The sequence below is a fragment of the Sciurus vulgaris genome, assembly GCF_902686455.1.
Source record: "Sciurus vulgaris genome assembly, chromosome: 7".
Taxonomy (NCBI): Eukaryota; Metazoa; Chordata; class Mammalia; order Rodentia; family Sciuridae; genus Sciurus; species Sciurus vulgaris.
The window spans coordinates 117,167,166-117,184,749 of NC_136467.1; the positions used below are offsets into that span (position 1 = coordinate 117,167,166).

The 17,584-nt window shown below is 52.1% G+C and overlaps 1 protein-coding gene across 2 annotated transcripts in view; it reads left to right on the forward strand.

Annotated features, from left to right (window-relative positions):
- LOC306665873 (leucine-rich repeat and fibronectin type-III domain-containing protein 2) overlaps window positions 1-17,584 on the forward strand; it is a 185,336-nt gene that overhangs the window by 150,446 nt on the left and 17,306 nt on the right. The gene's annotated exons all lie outside the window — the stretch shown is intronic.

A 17,584-nucleotide genomic window follows, 5' to 3' on the forward strand; every position in this document is an offset into this window, starting at 1 on the left:
AATAACTGCAAATCTAAGTAAAGGACCCGCACAGGGTGTGTGCGCCAGGACCATGCCACTCTGCTGTGCCTGTGGTAGCTGGTCCTTGGCCTAAGCCTCAGAATGTTCTGCTATGAGCCCTGCTGGGGGCGGCACCAGGAGCCTTTAGCAGACCTCTTGGTGGAAAGATCTGAATCCTCCAAGAAGATAGGCACTTGGCCTTCGCCTTGGCAAAGCTTTTAGGTTAGAAAGAACGGGATTCATATCGTGACTCAACCACTTGCTAGTCATTTAATTCTTCTGATCTATCCCAGTTTCCTCACTTGTAACATGGGAATAATCTATGCCTGACTTAATAGGACAGGTGGGTGCAGAGAGGTAAATCAGACTGGCTAAAAAAAACAGAGGGGTGGGGGAAGAGAGAGAAAGAGAGAGAATAAAACGGGCACAGTAACATGTTGGCTCATGAACTGGAAAGTCAGGAACCTGTTTCAGGCTTGGCTGGGCAGAGGTCCCCACAACTGCCCTGCCTTCTTACCTCCCCTAAGTTCCATTTTCCTCTGGATTGGCTTCGCCCTCAGGCAGCCGCTTTCCTTTGGGAGACCACTGCCGTGTCTTCTAAGCCACCCTAGAGGAAGAAGAGCATTCCTTTCTGGATTGTGCTCTGCTTGTGTGGGACCAGGGTCTTACAGGAGGTTCATCCTGCCACCCGTGCTGACCCCTCTGGGCTCCAGTCTGCTTATGGAGGTGGAGACAATGATGTTGACTTTGTGGAGTACTGTGAAAGTCAAGGGCTCATTTCCTAGGCCTGGTAGAAAGAGGAGGAGCAGAAAGCTGCAGTAGCATGGCATAACTTATTTGCAGAGTGATACACAGAGTCCCCAGGGCCAGGGTGGCTGACTACAGACAAGCTCTGTTCCTGTGCCAGCCTCAGTTTCTATGACACATGAGGGACACGGCCTAGAGTCTCCCTACCCAAGAGAGGCAAGGTGTCCTTTGAGATCCCATGTTTCATTTTATGCATGCTGGTTTGAGAAGAGTGTCAGAGTCCCTGGCCCAAGAACCCTGGATCCGTCATTGAAACTTTGTGAGTTGATGGGTCTCTGGATGGGAAGCAGAGGGAGAACAGGTGCAAGTGATGGGGTAGGGACTAGAGCGGGGCTAGGGAACTCCCTGGCCCACATCTGCAGGACCGGTCCACAGTTTTGTATCTCGGAATGCAAAGAAAGCAGTATTAGATTTGAATGTGAACATATGTACATACGCACATACATCAAAGTATACAGATAGAGATACATCATTAAACTTAAGTACACATGTATTTTTCTACTTATTAAAGTTATAGTAGAAAATTTGGAAAGTAAAGAAAAATTATAAAGAGAGAAATAAAAATGACTTGCACTCTCATTATCCAAATGTAGCCAGAGGCATTTGGAAAGTGCCTTCCATTTTATATCACTTCTAAATGATATTTATGGTCAATCTAGTATATGCTATTATATCTTAATTCTTTCCACTCAACATTACAGCTTGCTTAGTTCCCATAATATGAACATATTTTTCATTTGTCTGTACCATAATTTATTTAACCGATCTCCAATCCTTGGACATCCAGGTGGTTTCCCATTTTTCCATATTAAAAGTAGCACAGGGATGGATATTTTTGTTTTTTAATTATGTTGCTGCAACGTCAGTGATTGCCTGCACCTATTTTCCTAGGAGTTGAATGATTGGTTGAACAAGGAAATTGTCATCTTTGCATGTAGCTGCGAACACTTACTGACCCTTCCCCTGGTGGTAGGTGACAGTGCTCCCTCTTGACCACACCTTTGCCAATATTGAGAACACAGTGCCTTTCCTCTAGGCCAATTCCAGAGGTGAAAAATGGAACTCGTTTTAATTTACATTTCTTTGATAACTTGGGAGGTTGACCTTTTGAAAATATGTCTATTTCTTCCCTTGTGAATTTATTATATGGTCTTGACTTTGATAAAAAGCGTGAAGGGAAAGAGCCACCGGCTCTGAGGCTGGCGACAGGTGTGGGGGGGAGGGGAACAGAGCTGAGGACTGCAGAGAAGATGTGTGCATCCAGGCAGTGACACGCCCATGTTACCAAAGTGAGGTCTCAAAAATACCTGGGGGGCAGAGAGGGGAGGGCTTCCGGTCGTCTTCCTGGAAGAGGAAGTTTACATATACAATTCAGTCTTATTTTTAAGAAGACAGACTTCCAAAATTTGGGAGAAAAATGTTAAGTGTGGGTCTGGAGCCAAATAATAGCGAGAGTGCTCACCAGCCAGCATGTTTGCAGTCTTACTGTGTGTTCGATGCTCAGCTTTGCGGGCACTCTCTCATTTAATCCTCCTGGACATACCACGAAGTATAAAAGGTCAAGAGAATTTGACAGAACTCTCCCAAGGTCACACAGCCAGAAAGAGGAGGGGCTGTTGCTGTGATTTGGGTGCCTGTCACCCAGAGGTCCATCTATAAAGGCATGGTCCTGTCCATGGTAGTATCAGAAGGTGCTGTGGGCCTTTAAGAGGTGGGGCCTTGTGGCAGGTCCCTAGGTCTTAGTGCCCTTGGAAAGACTGTGGGACTCCAAGGTCTGCCTTTCTCCCTCTGAGTAGTTTGCTCCAACCCAGCTTCCTGTCATTGCCATCTGGTGACCTCACCAGAGGCCCAGAACAAAGGGACTCCTGACTTTGGACTTGAACCTCCAGAACTATGAGCCAAATAAACCTTTTCTCTTTATAAGTGAATTGCTTCAACTATTCCTATGTGGTAACACGAAGTCAAACAATAAGATGTGATTTGTACCCCGGTTCCTGGCTGCAATGCCCAGACTCAACCACTGTGGTCAAGCTGTCCAGCGTCCTAATGGGAACATGGCTGAGAGAACAGCAGACTCTAGGCAAGAAACTGGATTTGAGAAAGTGAAATATCCCTATGAGGAGAAAAACAAAAAACAAAAAGAAAAAAACAGGTATCAGCAGGCTTCATAGACTCTCTACCATGCTTAGATTTTGACCAGAAGGTGGACTGAAAAAGGGAGGGAAGCCCCGTTAGGAAGATGGATATTAAAGACAGCCTAGAAGCAGCCCAAAAGGGGTTTTTAGTCTGTATTCATAGCAAGAAGAAGAAAAGCTGGTCAAGAAAGAAGTTGCAAAGAGCAGACAGAGGCAAAGACACTGGGCCGGGGCTGGCCTCCATCTTCCAGCAAGGGGCAGGGGGCAGTGGGGTGTGCAAGCTGCCTGGGGGGAGGCCCTGCTGTCCCTGTTCTAAGGGCTTAATGCAGGCAAAGCGCCTGGTTCTGGAGAAACCCCAGGGGCACAACTGATCGCTCTGCTTTACATACAAGAAACCTGCCAGAGGTGTTCCCCTGCAGGTAAGTAGCAGAGACAGAATCCAGATCCAGGCAGTCTGTGCTTTTCCAGAGCCCAGTCCAGGAGGGATGAGGCTGGTACCAGGAAGAGGGACATCCAAGCCCAACAGACATGCGTGGCAGTGTCATGCAGGAGTGCTGGACCCCGCAGGCCACATGCCAGGGCTGGAGGAGCACAGAGGCAAGATTTGCAAGCTGTGACTCTGAGACAGAGGAGGAGGAAGAAAGATATTCTGCTTTTCAAAGGAATAAACACTAAAGCTTAGGGTGCAAGAGTGGACATGAAGTCCCTAGAAAATTCTAGAAAAGGCTTTCTCACTAGATGACAGTGAACCCTTGCCAAGACTGCTGACCCAATATGGGTTTGCAAAGGACAAATCTGGCCAAGTTATTGAACCCCTATCTTCAGGAGACGTCGTGGACCAGTAGTTCTTGACCTTGTTATCTGCCCCCTTGACAGGCCCGAGGACAGTGCTCCTGGAGGACATCCTCCCTACAGTGCTCTCCACTGTACCCACCTACTGCCCCTCCAGGGAAGTGGGCCGGAATCTCTGGAGTGACAGGTGAACTGGACAGACACCCTAGGGGGTTCCACTGGCTGAGTCACTAGCACAAACAGCCTATCACAAATGTGTGGGACATTTGACAAACCCGCGTGCTGTACCGAGGACAAATGGAGAAGTATGAACTGATCAAATAGCCACCGTGATTCTGACGCTGATGTGAACATGCTAGAAGGTGGTTGACTCACACCCCAGCGACTGGACCCATTTCTGTGCAGCTCAATATGTCTCATTGGCATGTTATCTATGGAGAAAATATGCTTGAAAAATTGTCATGTCTACCCATCTGTCATCTGTCTGTCTGTCTACCTACCTATCTAGCTTGGTTCAAGGACTTAATTGCAATTGCCCAAGTTCAAGGTGAGGAAACCCTGCCTTGACTGGAGTTCCATGTGCATAGGCTCAGAGCTGTCCTTGCTCCAAACACCACAGTCACAAAGTGCTGGAGGCGCCAAGAAGCTCCCAGGGTTCTTAGCTGCATTAGTCGAGGTCTGCTGCTCAGATCAGGGGAGGTTAATGATACTGAGTCATTCAGACTGGTCAGAGTGGGGCCCGAAGAGATTTAATTTAGGATGGTCCGGATTTAGGGGTCACGTACACAAACTGCAATGTCTCCAGAGGTTGTGGATGAGAATGTGATCCTGGAAACTCATGTGAGATGGGGTGAAGTTGACCTCGGAGATGAGAGGATGTAGGAAGCTCCTTTAACTTATTTGAAGAACTTATGGGTAGGAGAAGGAACACACACACACACACACACACACACACACACACACACACACACACACAGAGAGAGGACAGCAGGCACTGGTCCTTTGCAAGAATTAAATTCTGAGAGCACCAGCTTTACAGACCCCTCCCACTGCTTTCCACAGGCTGAGAGGTTGGGCGTCAGCTTTCCACCCACCTCCCTCTCCAGCACCTGTTATTCTTGTCTACTGTCTCTGTATCCTCAGCGCCCAGTAAGTCCTGGCCCACCCAGCTATTGTGTCGACATTTGGTGACCTGCTCAGAATGAAGATGAGCTTTGATGCTGCCCCATAGCAGCCTAAGGAAGAGCCGTTGGGAGCTGTGGGCTGCCCATCTGAGAAGACCCTGAGGAGACCCCAGCTGGTCCAGCCCAGGGATACCAAGCAGGTGCCCCGACCTTCAGGCAGGAGTGGAAACACTTGACCTACATGACCCTGGCCTTTTGAAGCTCTGGCTTCACTTCAGACTTCCAGAACCCCATGAGCAGGATGATGCAGCTCCTGCCATTGCTACACTTGCCTGCTTTTACGTGTTGGGACCGCTGCAGCATCTGGCGCCCCAGTGTTAGGGAGACCTGTCTTGTGGGCATTTCAACCCCAGGTCCTCAGGTCAGAAACAAGAATCTAGATGGAGGTTCAGAGGGCCCAACCCCAGGTAGACACAGGCCATTGGCAGGAACTGTCCTGCACTCCAGGGGTGCCGTGCCGGCTTGGGTAATGCCAACTCCGGCTGGCTCGGGTGGGATTGGGATCTGACAGTGCAACAGAACCTTGCTCTTCTGTCACACAACAAGCTCCCTAATTGCCTAATGACCCTGGCTGCCCTCCCAAGGCATTCGTCCTCCCCAGTGCACATGGCTGAGCCCTGCAGGCGGGCACCGGGACATGCTGTCCACAAACAATCCTCAAACGGGGCCTGGCCTCTTTCCCGAGTGACTGGGGAGAGCTGGCAGTCACATCTCTCATGGCCAGGGCCTACCCTTCCAGAATGGGGCTAGCATCGACGGGGACATATCAGGAAAGAGGAGTAGGCAGATGGGAGGGGCGTCCCCCACTCCCTGCCCCAGAGGGAGCAACAACCCGGCCAGCTGGACCTCATCCCTGATGTGACATGGGAAGTTAAGTGCCCTGCATGTCATTATCAGCCCGAGTGACATTCACAAACACTTGTCTCTAAGGGTCGTCAAGAACATCTGTCACCAGGCGTGATGTTGGAACAGTCCCCAGGAGGGCCAGGGGAGCAGTGAGCATGCTTCCAAAGCACAGTGTGGAATTAGCCAGGATGCAGAGTCTCCTCCATGTCGCTGATCACCAGCGCAGCATCTCCACATGGGCGAGGAGAGGGTCTGTGGGAGGAGGGCCCCTGATCTGTCTGCACACTCCCGTCACGCCCTCCCCACCCCGACAGACATTCCAGCTTACTAAGTTTGGCGGGCTGGAGGGTGCATCTCTTACTGCCGCTCTGTCTCCCATGGGGGAGGGGGGGCGGGAAGGACAAGAAGACAGATTTAGACCGTTTCCACTGCAGCCGGAGCTTATCTGTCACACCTTGGCAGAGCTCCGCCCCCAACCCAGGAAAACACAGCCACCTCCACCAGAGGAAGGAGGGAGATTTACTCATCAGCTGGCACCCAGAGTTCCGGGAGCCTGGGGAAAAGCGGATAGGGACAGGGGCACCCTAAAGGGAAAGGGGCATGCCAGGACAGGGTCTGCCACCAACCCTGGGGAAGCTCCTGGATCAGCTGTGTCCCCAGTCTGGCTTCTCCTGAAAAGGTGGGTTGAGCTTCCACAGGCAGAAGAAGAGAAAGGCAGGAAGGGGAAACTGGGGTGACCGGGGCAAGAGTCCGCTCCTTAGGCAAAGCCCAAACCAAAATCAGCCTGCCCTGAATCTCACACTTCCACAGATTTTGCCACATGGATCATTGGTATCTGACATCCATAAGTAGGGGTCGGGCAAATAATATTGTACCCACTTTGTAGTTGGTAAATCCAAGTCTCAGATGAATAGAGTAGATTCCCTAAGTTTCACAAGGCAAAGCATAAGAAATACAGTCTCCCAGACCCGGCCTTTCCCACCGCGCCATGGACCCTGCTGCAGGCACACCTCACAGATGACGCAGAGCGTTCATGAAGCCTGGAGACGTGGGGTGGGGACAACTGGGGCCTCTCTTTCTGGGAAGAGTGGGGAATCCTGCCAGAGTCACAGGAGTTTTCTCTGTCAACTTTTGTTGTTTCCCCACATTTCCAAATTCCAGCAATGTTGGCACAAAGCAGACAGAGAGGTGCCAGCCAGAACCTTGAGTCCACCTAGAGACAGCCACCGGGACCAGCTAGCAGGAATTCTGGGCAAGACGAAGATCTCTGCATCCCGTACCCATCAGGTGAGCCATGGAGGAGTGGCAAGCTGTCAGCGGTCTCACAGAGAAAGCAGATGAACAGAAAAGTGGATTTAACCTGGCTTACATCCACAGGAGTTGATGTCCCTCTGTTGAGAGAAATTCAGTGGAAGAGAGTTCAGGTCTGGTTTTCTGTGCAGCACGGTCACAAGGGGCCGAGCTCCTTCTGTCTTTCTTCCCTGCCATCCTCAGCACACAGTTTCTGTCTTTAAGGTCACTTCATAGTACAAAGTAGCTGCTGGAACCCTAGCTATCACAGCTGTCTTTCAGTCAGCAGGACAGATGAAAAACAGAAGAGCAAGAGGAAAAAGTGAGAGATTTCTCAGAAGCCCCATCCAATTACTTCTGTTCACACCTCAGTGGTGCGCATTTCTGCAAGGGAGTCTGGGAAATGTTTTGTTTTAAACTCCAGCACAGTGCACTGCAGTGATCCAGAGAAGATAGGGAGGCAGCCAGCACTTTCATGGCCTTTGCATGCACCCTAGCTCCATTATTCACTGGTGCTGAGACCAGAGCAGATCTCTTCACTGCTCTCAATCTTCATTTTTTCATCTGTAAAATGGGAACAGATTCCTTTATGTATAGTTCATAGGATGGGGTGAGGACAGAATGAAGTCACGTCTTGGAAAGAGCATCCTTCACGGTCAACTAGGACACACTGGTAACATAAGTAAGTACTTATGTTAGGAGGAGCCTCCCACTTTTGCTTCTCGGGCAACATCTTGCCTCTGTTTGCCAGGATGCCTCTTGTGTCTCCATTTTTCAAAACCTAGAGAACTGTAAACCTGGAAGATGATACGATGAGGGATCCATTGCAAGGGATGGAGGTCTACGGTGTGTACCTACTTTTTGAAATATTTGCATTTCAGTTTGGAGCTCTGTAAAACCCAAAGGAGTAGATCTCTAATGGTGGAATTTCAAAACCCACCGCAGGCTCACACCCAGGGGAGACGGTACCAGGGTGCCTTCTAAGAGTGTTTCAGATCCTGTCATTGACTCTTTATCCTGCCCTGCTCAGATCAAGAAGGTGACAACACTTGGATTCCAAAACCTTCAGGGCAAGCGTTCAGAGGTGACTAATTTCTCTGCATGTCATTCCCTCTTTACTCTCCAAAGAGCTCCGACTGGAGCCGTCTCTGAGGAAGGGATGATTCACAGGGGCGAGACTGTAACACTCATCCACCTCCCACCCGAGAGGTGAAGCTGTTTCCCCGCTAGTAAGTGAGGACCAGGGAACCCGCCCTCTGGTAACTACATACACGTTTGCTTAGTTGGAAGGGTGGGATGGAGATACCATTGACTTCAGACCATGAAACCCCAAAAAAGGTTTGCAGAGGAAGGGGCTGGGCTGGGAGGACCGTAGGGACTTGGGGACGGTGTTGCTGCTGGTGGTCACTAGAACCACACTGAGCACTGGTCTGACACCAGACTTTCCCCGGTGTGTTCACAGGACCCATCTCTTCCAAGCCCCATCAGAGCCTGGGATGGCCAGGGAGGGGACAGTGTGAGCTCAGGTGTTCACCCCATGCCCAAGGCTTCCCACCACCCACTGCCCCCAGCCCAGCTGCGCTTCCAAGTCCCCTGAAGAGCTGTGGGTTCCACAAAGAGTTTGTGAGTCCACCCGGGCTGTACCCAGAAGTCAGGATTCCCAAAACTCCCGTGGTAACCACTGGGCATAGTGCCACTGTGCCCAGGATGGCCAGGGGCTTGGGCAGTGCTGGTCGACAGCTTCTATAGATTCATAGCTGGGGGGTTGATCCTTAACTTCTAGGGAGAGAAGCAGTCGGAAGACCCAGGTTGGACCCCGGCTCTACTGTGACCTCTCTGGGACTTTGCTTCATCTAGAACATGGCACCTGCAAAGAGCAGTGTCTGTGAAAACCCTTTGGAAACAAGAACTGGCCCTGCAGCTGCTGCAGTCATTTGTATTAGCTGAGTCTAGGGCCCCAGAGGTGGCTGCCCTGTCCTTCCTTGTCTGAGCCTTGGGCTTCTCATCTGTGGAATGGAGCCAACTCTAACTAGCTGGCTACCTCACAAAATGGTTTGGAAATTGGAAGGAGCCGACAGACATGAAAGAGCACCATCCTCAAAAGGTGTGAAGCTCTTCCAGCTGTGGAGATCGGATGACAGCAGCTCATCCAGACCCAGGGCTTGTTTCTGTCATGTGAAAGAAGCCCGTGTGCACGGCGGGAATGTGAATCAGCGCAACCACTGTGGACCAGGTTCTGCAAAAAGCCACAACTAGAACTAGGACCTGCTCTGGTCAGAGCGTTCCAGGGGCTAGGCCTGAAAGAGTCAAGGCCAGCACACTGCGGAGATACTGTTCCCAGGAGCTGAGCTGTGGAGTCAGCCTGGAGCCTATAAACAGATGAATGGATACAGAAAATACCTGCCACAAAGAATGAAATCCTTCCATTTGCATGAAAATAGATGGAACTGGAGGACATCATGTCAAGCAGAATTAGCCGGACACAGGTCGACAAACACCACGTTTCTCTCATACATGGGAACTTAAAAAAAAAAAAAAAAAAAGACGTGAAAGTAGAAGAGGAACTCTTAGGGTCTGGAAAGGGGGTCAGGAAATGGGGAAAACTGTAGACAGGCGGGGCGCACGTTCCAAGCTTGCTGTACAATTAACACGTGCTGGCAATGAGCAAACACATAAACAAAGGAAGCTCAGTGTTTCAGGGCTGGTTTGGGAGCTCCCTGGGCCCTGGGGACTGTGGCAGGCAACCTCCTGGTCCTGAGTCTGCTGACACTGCCCAGGGCTTTCCCAGCAGTGCCTGGCCATGGTAGAGCTGGCCAGGTGCAGCCCCCTGCCCATTACAGAGACAGCGGGGGTGGATCCCAGGGGTCCTTGCCCTTGGGGCCCTGGGGGGGGGGGACGAGGAGGACAGCGAGGGGGCATGTTCTAGGCACGTGGGGTCCATAGTGAAGCTTGCCCAGCGAGACCACCTGTGTCGACTCCTTCTGGTTCCTCTACCAGTGCTTCCGGGTCCAAATTAACTACTGGTACCCGATTCTGACAAGGGGTCGCAGAGGGAAGCAAGGCCGGACGTCTCAGTTCTCGCCAATTAGGCCTGCGGTCTGGCACGTGTGTGGGCGGTGAGTGTGGGTACCCTGTGGGTGACAGAAGGGTTCAGGGCCAGATGTCAAATTAATGCCCATCATCTTCAGATGACGGGGGTGGTGAATGGGAAGAGTCACAAGAGCATCGTGGGCCTTGCACTGTACGATGAAGAAGCCCCCTGATTATTCAGAAGAGGGTTGTTTCTAATTGACGTGGGTCCCCCTCGTTCTGTGGCTGCTGGCTTGAGGCTGAGGGTGGTAATACTGAGCCAGACATGGGGACCAACTCGGATTGCCTGATAAAGAAGACAAGTGTCAGGAAATTCAATGTCAAATAGAATTATTAAACACGGAACCTCTAACTAGGTAATGAGTTAGTGGTGATAAGTTAAAGAGCTTTTCGGCTGAGTAATTGGCCCCTTCAAAGGTTAACACGGAAATGAATTGCCTGGAGAAATTTATCCTCCTGAGCTTTTTCATGAGCTTACTAAAGTGCATCCGATGCCTGGGCTGGCAGGACAGTACGGGGACTTCTGAGAGCTGGTGGAGTAGAGGCTGTGCCCTGGGGTACAGGTGGGATTTGGGAAGCTGGGAGAAGGTAGCTGTTCTAGGTGGAACCAGTGAAGAAAGAGACAGAGGGAGGTATGTGAGGCGGGGTGGCGGGGTGTCAGCCAGCTGCTGCGGTCTGTGTCTAGTGGCTGCAGCCACTAATATTTAATTTCCTCCTTCCTGGCTCTGGGTTAAACTGGCCTCAGTTGGGCTGGGCTGCGCTGGCTCTAAGTTCCAGGTTGGGATCTTCTCACTGTGGCTTATTCTGGAGTCCCAGGGGAGGACAGGCATCATCCGGGTCTATTTTTCTCATGGGGAGAGGAGAACAGGGATGCAGGTGGGCAAGTCAACAGGAGGGGCAAGCATCAGGTTCTGCTGGCATCACGCCTGCCATTCATATTAGTCGAGGCACGTTCCACCACCAGACCCAGGGCCAGGGAAGGCCACCCACCCACCACCACGCCAGGACTCAGCCATGCAACTCCCGACGACCCGAGCCGATCGGCCGTCTCTACGGCAGTAGTTCTCAAGCCGGAGCCTGTGTCGGACTAACCCTGCGTTTCAGATTCGGTCAGCCTAGTGGGGTCTCTGGAAATCTGCACTGTGAGCACAGTCTCTCAGCGATGCTGCTGCTCTTCTGCTGGTCCAGGGACCAACACTTCGAGAACCACGGGTCCACTGAAATAACAGGAGGTTTGTGCAGAGAGGCGGGAAGAGGGCAGACGGGGGTGGTCCTGCCTGTCACTCCCAGCTGCTATGTTCCCAAGCCCCTGCTACATTTCAGGACTGTCCTGACGATCTCCTGTGTGTTTTTTTATCTGATTGTCATCACCAGCCCTGAGAGGTGGGGCCCTTTTTTGTCAATTGCTGGATGAGAACTCTGAGCCCCAGGGAGGTGATGTGGAAGTGGTGGAGCCAGTGGCCCAGCTTTGAGCTTGCTCATGTTGGCAGCAAGAACCAGAGCCTAGTTTTGAGTAGATAAATGATGGGTGGTTAGGGAAACTCTGGATTTGGCACTGATATTCATTGATCTCAATGTTCACTTATTCAACCAACAGATCTGTATTGAGAGTCCGATCAAGACCCAGGGTTGGAACAAGATAGGCAAGGTCCTTGCCTTCAAGGATCTTACATTCTTGTGGGGGAGAGAGAAACAGGATTAAAAACGTGCACAAGGAGGGTAAGGAGACAGGAAATGGGACTATTGTATTATATGGGTGGTCAGGAATGGCCCCGCTGAGGAACGACATTGGAGCAGAGACCTGAATGGAGTGAGAGAAAGGGCCAGGCAGAGGAGGCAGCTGGTGCAAAGGCCCTGGGGCAGGCTGCACTCACACCATTGGAGAGGCAGTAAAGACTCTGGTATCTGAGGGGAAGTAGCAGGGAGTGAGGTTGAGGCCCGGATGGGGCTTCAGCAGATAGGGCCACATAGGCCAGGGTAAGGCCTTGGATTTTGTCCTGAAAAAGGTGAGAGCCACTGAGAGATTGAAAGTAGGAGACTGGCATGGTGTGACTGAGAAAGAAAATTTGGACTGCTGCAGGGAGAACACACTGTAGCAACAAGGTGGGAGCCAGGGGACCAGCTGAGGGCGGTGTCCCAATCTGAGCTGTGTCTCTAGACCCCTTGGCTCCTGAATGTCCACCTCTATAAAATGGTAGCAGGACGCAGCCTCCTCCGAGAAGCAGCTCAGCAGCGTGTTGCGATGGTTTTTCTGACAGAATCCTTGGGCCTGGGACCTGGATGAGGTCCAGCTCACCATTCCCAGTGGAAAAAGGGAGTGTGTGCCCTCCCTGTGCAGTGTGGCGGGTCCCACGCTGCCACCATCCCAGCTCCTCAGCCCAGCGCATCCCATCCCTCGCCACCCGCGTCCTTTTACCCTGATGGGGAGTAATTATTTATGCTCTTGTTTAATTAGCTCATTAGGCATGTGCCGTGGCGTTTCTGATCATAAATCACCTTCTCTAGTGGCTCCTACGTGCGTGTGTGCTGGTGTCCTGCCACAGGGACCACGGTGGCAGTTGCAGGCTAGAAGGTGGCCTGGGCCCCTTTGGGGTCCTATGCTTCCCTGTGGCATGTGTGGACAGGCAGGGGTGCTGCTGAGGACAGGAATGGGCATGGGGACAGGACCCTGGAAACTGGGGTGCTCATGGTGGCAGTAGCTGGCACTGAGCTCAGAAAGATATTTTTAACCACCCTTAAAAATGCCACCGTGGGCGAGCCAACGCCAAGGACTGTTCCCCAGGGCTGCTCTGCTCTCTGCCCTCCAGGCTTTGAGTGTCCTAGGAAGCAGGTCTGAGTGGAAAGGGAGACTTTGAAAATCCCCAGCTTGGCGTGGCTAGTATTCAGCAGTCTTCTCCTGGGGGCAGGCAGGGGGCTGCTGGAAGATGTCTCTGCCCTGCAGCAACTGGGACAGGCTGGGTCTGCCATACCTAGTGTCCCTGTTCAGACTCAACCCTATTTTCCCCCACCCTACCTGGAATGGGCTAAAAGCAGGAGCCTGTCCAGAAATACAGCTTTCACAGATCAAAGGGACTGGAATTCCACCATTAGAGATGCATTTCTTTGCATGTAAAATGTATAGAAACCTGGGAGATGCAGAGGTGGCTTCCTCCAAGTTGGGCCAACGGGGGATGCTGACTCTCTGGAAACCTTGGCAGCAGCAGGAGGGAAGAGGCCAGGAGAGGTCACCTTGTGTTGACATATTGCAGAGGCTGGAGAGAGTTTGAGACGATGAAGCACAAAGCCGAGGTCCCTGGATCCACCCAGCTGCTAGCTCATCCTAACTATCCTGGGCTCAGTTCCTCTGTCTTTAAAAGGGCCTAGTTCTTCCTACATTCACAAGCTGAAAAAATTCCTGAGTGAGAAAGGGTCAGTTCAAGGTCACCCAGACCAGCCTCTCCTGTTTGAGTCCTAAGTTGCCCACCCTCCTGCCACCTATCATCTCTCATCCCGCCACCCCCATGGGACACTGACTGGTCCCTCGTGGGGTAGCCCCCAGGAAAACTACCCCACATTTCCCCCAAGAGCCCACACCCCTCTTTGGTGCCAAGGGCTGAAGAGCTCTCCCTTAGTACAGCCCCCAGATCCATCTCCTCTGCCTCCTGCCCTGAGATCTGCCTTCATCCTCAGCAGAAGAAAAAACAATTCTTCTATAATTTGTCCATAATTGTCCTGGTCCGCCTAATGCTAACTTTTTCATATTTAACTGCTTTCCCTGCTGTCCTCCATCCTTGCCCTTTAACCTTGAATCATTCAGAAGGTCATAGGCTTATGAGGTCAGATCTGGGCCCCATGCACAGGAAGACTGGGCATAGGACAGATCGCGTTCCCCAGAAAGACAGCCATTAAATGGCAACACGGGTAGGGGGTGCGGGTGGGCTGTGGGTAGTCTGACCCAGCTCGGGGTGTCAGGAAAGGGTTCCTGCAGGAGGGACCAAGAGAGTCAGGGAGGAGGGACACATGTGCGTCTCTGGAGCAGGCGAGACCTGGAGCGTGTGTGCCTGTGGCCTCTCTCCTGGGCCCTCGCCTGCCTGCCCCGGTTGTGGGCTGGTCTGTGATGATTGCAGTACCGGGCCAGCCCTGGGCGGAGGCGGCCCTTCCTGACCCCAGCCTAAGGCAGCCTCAGCTAGCCCAGCACGAGGCCACGCCCCTCTCAAGGCCACGCCCCTCACATTGCTCTGCGCTCTCCGTTCCCTCCTCCTTTGGCTGTTCTTGGGATAAGGTGGCCGCTGGCTACGTGGCAGCTCCGTGGTGGGGTGGGGTGGGGTGCATAGCGGAAGTCAGTGCTCGGGGTGTCACAGCAAACCATCCTGGGGGCCTAGGGCCTCTAGCTCAGGCCTGATCTTGACTTTTGATTTTTAATAAAACATTTAAAATCACACTCGTCTCATTTTTGCCTGTTTCTATGTTGCAAGTCATTGTGCATCTTTGAGTGGAAGCGAGTGGATTAAAACCACGAAGTTGAGGGCTGGAAGTTAGGTAAATGTGAGTGGTTTCTCCTCCAGTGACAATGAGCATAACAGCCAACCTTCCTGAGAAGCTCTTAGTGCCGGGTACTTCCACAGCCGCAGCTGATCAGCTCATTTAGTTCTTTGGACACCCTCACCAAGAAGGGCCTGCGATTAACTTCCCTTTACAGGAGAGAAAACTGGAGCACAATTTGGTTAAGAAGTTTTGCAAGGTCTCAGCTGGGATCTACACCCAGGCAGGCTGGCTCCAGACCCTGATGCATGCAGCTAGCGTCCATGTGAGCACTTGCTGTGTATTCCTGCTGCCTAGAGCACCTTCACAGCTACCAAGAAGCAGCTCTTAAGCCTGCTTTACTGATTGGAATCTCAGGGACCAGAGCAGGGAGGCAGCTGCCTGAGGTCCCCCAGCCAGGAAGTGACAGATCCAGAATTTGAATCCAGGTTAGATTGATTGATTGATTGATTGATTGATTGATTGGTACCAGGGATTGATTGAACCCCAGCCCATTTTTTGACTATTTTATTTTGAGATATGCTTTCACTAAGTTGTTGAGGCTGGCTTTGAACTCACTCATGATCTCCCTGCCTCAGCTTCCTGAGCCTCTCTTGGCCATGCCCTTGAGAGTTCTAATTTATACCATGCCATTTGGACCATGGCTGCTACTTCCCCATTGCCGCCTCCACCCAGGCTGAGATGATTCCCATCGTGGTCCACCCCTAGGAATGGGGCAGACCTGGGGGAGAGGGAGGAGATGTATGGCGTGGCCTTTGCCCTCCATGAGCCAGCATTCCCCCAGAGCCAGCGAGGGTCTGGCAGGTGCACGGGGCTGGAGGATGGCACCATGAATCTTTTACAGCCATGGGGCTCCCTGCCCAAGGATGTCCAGGGGACGAAGCAGCCAATAGATCACAGCTGGGCTGTTGACCTTGAGTCTTAAGCAAAGTGAAGAATAAAAGGTCATATTTATTCCATCAGAGCTGCAGGAGCCGTGAGGTATTGGTGTGAGTGAGTCGGTGGTAAATCATGCAGCACTCTTGGGAACTCGATGATCTGTCTTCCACCTGTCACCTGCTAGGCCACCAGGCATCTGCGTGCACAGAGGTGGGGGGAAAGAAGATTGGAGGTCCCCAGGGGTATCCAAATGGCACTCACTCTGGATTATAGCAGCGTCACTGAGAATCACTGAGATTCAGAGCCTAGAGTGGACAGAGTCCCTGACCTCCAACGTCACCCTCTTGTCCAGCTCAGCCTGACACCCAGTTGGTGCCTGGCTGGTCCTTCTCACTGACACTTCTTGCCCTCTTATCCCACTGAAACCCCTTTCCATGTTTCCATGGCCTATCCAAGTTCTAACATGCGGTGTGAGTGACCCCTGAGCTGCGTGCCAAGCTCCATTCTCGGCGCTTTCGTGTATGCATCCATTGAATCTGTCTGGCCACCCTAGGAAGTGGAGCGCTCCTGTGACCGCCCCATGTTAACAATGAGGCAGATATGCCATCAAAGAAACACTCTATTTCCAGCGCTAGGGATACCAGGGGAAGCAGGATAGCTGGAAAGGCGTGTCCTTCTGGAGGGACCAGGTCACACCACCATCAATGAGCATGCAAGGATAGAGGTGCTGGGCGGTGACCGGCTGTGCAGGAAGAAACAGCATGGCAAGGGAGGGGCCTAGGGAACTTGGGTGGTGGGAAAATTGCAGCCTTAGATAAGGTGGCTTCCTTGGACGGACTTGAAGGAGGTGAGCCAACTGGAACCTCTGGAAGGGATCCCAGGCAGGGGGACAGCAGGGAAAAGCCCCATGGCTGGAGTGCATGGGGACACCCTGAGGAGGCCAGAGTGGCTGGACAGAGAGAGGGAGGGCAGAGTACTGGCCCCAGGAAGGACCTTGTCTCAGGGTTCACCCTGGTGTACGCACTCACAGATGGTCTCATCTTGGACCAACTCCCTCTTCCTGCCTCTGCTTGCTCTTCCAGTGATGCTTCCATGCTTACACACTGGCCAATGGACACACACTCACACACATGCACACACACATTCACTCACACACGGTTCAATGGACATCCTTGCACATGTATCGGTTAATACACACACACACACACACACAATGAGAAACACACACTGGCCGATGGACACACACACTAACACTCACAAACACACTGACCAGTGGACATACACAGCTCCCCTCCACCCAGAGTGAGGAGCATGGGCCATTCCTCACCAGCCTCCTCCCCTCGGCCCAGCCAGAGCAGGCAAGAGGGACAGAGAACCAGTTTCTGGGGACTCAGACCAGGGACCTCATGGAGAACAAGTCTGTGACTTCCTCACATGTAATTCACTCATGTCATGACTTCTAAACTAAAAGGTCTCAAGCCAGCATGACGTCTTTCAGGGACAGTGATGCCCGACTGTGGCTCTGGTCTGTGCTCTTGGTGCCACAGAAGCCGCGTGGGAATGGGGTAGTGACATGACTGCTTTTAGTTATCCCAGTCAAAGCCAGGATTGTGCGCCTCCCGGCCGGCCTGGGCACCTAGCCTCTGTGTCCCTGGCTGAGGAGTCAGTTGCATGGTGAGGCTCATCTTCCCTGCAGCACACAAGAGGGGACCAGGGCTCCCTCTGCCTCACACAGCTCACCTTCACCACTAGAGGGCTCCTGCTGGGAGAGGGTGGGTCAGTGGTGCTGAGCCTGTCTGTAGGAAAGATGAACAGTTACATTGGTCATCAATCAACCCATCTATTGACAGGTGATAGAGGAGGAAAGCATTCGCCATATGCAAACATGGCTGACTGAACTGTATTAGATGTCGGTGCTCTGCACACACCAATTGCTCCCACAACAGCAGTTAGGTTTGCAAACCACTTTTACCATCAAGAAGACTAGCTGGGTATAGTGGCACACACCTGTTATCCCAGTGCTTGGAAGACCAGGCAGGA